Here is a 4,231-nt window from a genome sequence, read left to right on the forward strand (position 1 = left end):
TCAGTATAAAAAGTATTATTATGGACTTAAGTTGATTCTAGTAAGGTGGCAATTTCTGCTTCAGTTAGACCCACTTTGTATACTTTTCTTCATGGCCAGTTTTTCTTTAGTGTTTTCCACTAAACTGCCTATGAAAAGAGATTTTTTAAAATACATGGTTTCATGCAATCATTATTATTAGTAGTATTGAATCTTGTTTCCTGTTTATGATGTTTGCTTCTTATTTAAAGTACGGTTCTTTCGCTCCTTTTCTCGACTTTGTTAATCGTTCTTCAGAATGGTTAGATATGAGAACATGCTATGGGTAACACCATGTTGTTCACAGATTACTGTGATAATGCAAGTTTATTATGAAGCCTAAAAGAAAACGGTATTCTGTGTGATACAGTTTCCTAAGGGCATATATGCTTTTTTCCCCTCATTATGTCTGTAGCTGTTAGATAAATGTTGCCTGACCATGTTTAGTTCATTCTGCTCCATTTTACCACTTACAATTTGCATAGTAGATTCTGTTCTCTTACATTTGTTGTTTCAAAAATACCGTATTGAAGTGTAGAAACGTAAATGTTCTCATCTAGAGTTACAGCCTAAGCAGCTGAGCACACTAAGTGAAAAACTCCTTTCACAGCATCTATTTTGTGGGTATTATGCAAGATGTTCTGTGCTTTGATATAACAGCTCCTAAAGAAAGTGTATTGCAACATGAATTTATACCAAAACTTTATGCAGTTAGTCTGGTAAAGCATGTTGGGGGTGGGGAAGAGAGCAAGCTGTTGTAAACTCCTGTAAAGTACAGAAAACTTCTGCTTTCCCTCCTTTCTAACAAGTGTAAACTATTGAGGTTAAGTAGGTGGGGCAACCGGAAGTAATTACTAAGGCCAGTGGCATTTTTGCGGTTTAATAAAGGCAGAGGCTAATTATTCAGTTTTTATTTAAGTGAAATGATGCCAAAAAGGAGGTTCCTGCAGAGCAGCTGCACTCCTTCAGTGTTACCCTAATTTACCACAGACACAACTGTCACAAACAGAACTTTTAAACTTGATATATAGCCACGAAAGTAAGGAGCCCTTTGTCCGGAGTGCATGCAGAAGAACTCCTTTATACAAATCAACCGGCAGATGACGGACAATGATGAAAATTTGATTCTTTGAAGTCATAATGGTCATTGAAATGTGTGAAATTCTGGTATTGAAAAGAGAGCGGCTAGCAAGACTCTAAATCCTGGGTGGTTGCTGGAAGCTTGCTGGGAGGTTTTTCTGTGTTTTGACATCAACTTCCCATTGCTTGTTCCCTGTTTCCTTTATTAAAAAAAAAAGGGGGGGTTGGGGGATGCTTAACAGTAGATAGTTGATAGTAGTTATATACAGTTTTAGTCTGTGCATGGAAAGAAATGTCATAGGAGAAACATGAGTCCTTTATGCACACCTGACCAATCTATTCAAAAACACTTGTTTTCAGAGATACTTTCATTACTTTGTCTTCGATTGAATTAGAGAGTTCCATTTCTTGTCTCATTCGGAATTTGGGCTGTTAGTGGAGTACTTAAAAGGAGGAAATTCTTGGTTCCTTAAAAAGTCATTCTTTCATTGACATGTGAACCAGTTTTTCCCCTGCTGGATAGCACGTGCATCATATTACTCTTTCCAGAACAGCTTTACAAAGCTTTCCACTATGACAAGTGTTCTTAATAGTGTAAGTTATATTAAGTAAGTTATAATAAAGACAGAATCTCCTCTTCTTTTGTAGGCAATTTGATGTGATTTCTGCTATTTTAGAAAAAGTGGTTTGACCCTCTCAGCTTATTCCAAGAAGAGCCAAAGTGCCTCAAAATGAGTATTTTTAATTAAAAATAAAAATAAGAGACTGCTGTTAAATCCCCCCCACCCGTACATTAAGAAAAACAGAATGTCAAAATGCACCTTTTAGATGATAGCTTGTGTTAAAAATGTGAAGCAGGTTGTTAATTTCTAGTAAAGCAAACCTATACAGTTCAAATCTCAAGCCTTTTATAATGTCACCTTATTATTTAGACTTGTGAGTGCTGAACACCTCACTAATATTTTAGTATGCTAATATTGCAAAATTCAGTGTGGAACACTTAAAAGAGATAGTGATGTGAAACTAGCTGTCAAAAACATCTTTGTTTTGTAAAGTTGGTTCACAGGTAGTTTCAATGAGAACTTGAACTCAGAACAAAGAACTGAAGACCCAGTAAAGAGTTCAACCCAGTGCAGCATAGTTCTTTTCAAGTATTATATTGTTTTAATGGCATCTTAGAGCGGGAGCTTTAGCCCATTGAAATGTCGCTTAAAGGACAGGTTCTTCTGTCACTAGCTGGAGCTGTGTGGATGAAATGATCACAATAGAGTGTTGTAATGCATTTTAAAAGTGTGAGAAATCAGTTTGTCTAGACTAAGAGTGCGCCTACAGGGAATAGGAATTTTAGAGCTTCTGTGCTCTTTAGGTGTCAAGTATGTGATAGATGCCAAGCCTTTTTATTCCATATCTTTGGCAACAGCTCAGCTATGCTACAGTATCTTACATGTCTACAGCAAGCAAAACCAGTGATTTTATGTCAGGACAACATGGGCTTCAGAAACCAGAAACTCATTGTCCTCACAACTGTCTGTTCAATTGCCAGACTCAAAATGGGGAAGATATCAATAAATGATTGCTAGATTCCCAGAAGGCATGGAAACTTTAGCTATAATGAAACAAAGTATGAAGAGCTAGCAACACCATGTAGATATTTGAGTTTTGGAAAGCAGGCAGGTTTTAGTTTTCACATTGAAAAGATTTTTATAGGATGAATCTCACGTTATTAGTGAAATAACTTTGATTTGGAGCCAACTGAGTGCCCAAAAAACCATGGCTTGAAGGGACTTATGGTTTGTCTGCGGTTTTGGTTTTATTTTCATCCAGATGAACAAGTCTAGGCATTTCTTTACTACAGTTACTTCATAAGTAGAATATTTGCTGGTTTTTAGATTGTGTTCTGTGTGTACTGGTGTGTAGTATTTTTATGGTTCTCTGGTGTGGAGACTTCCAGAGGAAACTGTATACATCCATAGTGGTATTTAACATAGTATCTTGTTTTAATAGTTCTGGGTAATTCTGGAACAATTAAAAGCCCTCTAAGTCTGAAGCATAAAATTCATAATGGAAGTACAAGTTACTGAGAATACTAATAGTAAAACAAAAAAAATCATAACTTTGAGCTATTTTGAAGCTTGCATATTTAGAGATATTTGATGTTAACAAGACCAGAACGTTTGCATGTAGCAGATTATTTCAAAGGGGAAAAGTCATTTTTTGTGAATGTGCTTACATTTTCTAAATAAGCATGTTTATTAAATCCAGAAATAAAGGCTAATATAGTAGCCTGTTCATATTAACAGGCAAGCTGAAACATTGAAGCCGCACCAAACTTTACTGCAGGTAGAAATCTTTTCATTAAACAAAGCACTTTGACAATTCAAGTAAGAAAACTTTAAGCTATTGCCTTCTAACACTGTGGTTTAAGCTTCAGCAACTCAGAAATGCCAGTCTGGCAGGAGGTATTTTACATACATGTTGCAACCTTCCAATGACTGGTGGTGGTTCTTTTTCATATCACTGATAGACTCATATTAAAAATAAACATTACTTGGTCCTGATGAAAGCATTTATAATGGAACTGTTAAGATATTTTGACAGGTTCTTTCGGTAGTCTGGGTAGAAGTGTCAGAAGTTGTAAAATAAGCGTGCATGCTTGTTTGTTTCCCCTGCTGTTCTAATTGCAAATACAAGTCAAACGCTTTATACTTTCTTCCTTGTGTAGTTTTGAGGGACTGACCTCCCAGAATTTATTTTTTGAAGTAAAATAAAAAATGAGACTTGCCTCATTCCAAAAGATGGTCTGGTGACAGCACCAAGAGCTTTTAAGTTTGCTACAAAATGAAATCCCATAAAGTTAGTAGCTACACACATGTAAAGCCACAGTGTTTTATTTAAATTTGTTTGCCTTTTAATTCAAGTCATGGCAGTACTGGTGAGATGAGTTCAATATGCCCAAAGTTTTGCTGCACTTTTTTGGACTTTAACCAGTTTACTATTTGTTCCTGGAGAGTGGAGTGAAGGGGCGAGGAGACAAAGAGGGAGACCAAGGAGCTCCCACTGGCCTTTTAAGTGTGAAAGGAACAAGAGTAGTTTAGCATCCTTAGAGATGGATTTGATGTTTGATTTCACTCTT

This window comes from Nestor notabilis, unplaced genomic scaffold (assembly GCF_000696875.1).
Source record: "Nestor notabilis isolate BGI_N333 unplaced genomic scaffold, ASM69687v1 scaffold23759, whole genome shotgun sequence".
NCBI classification, from domain to species: Eukaryota; Metazoa; Chordata; class Aves; order Psittaciformes; family Psittacidae; genus Nestor; species Nestor notabilis.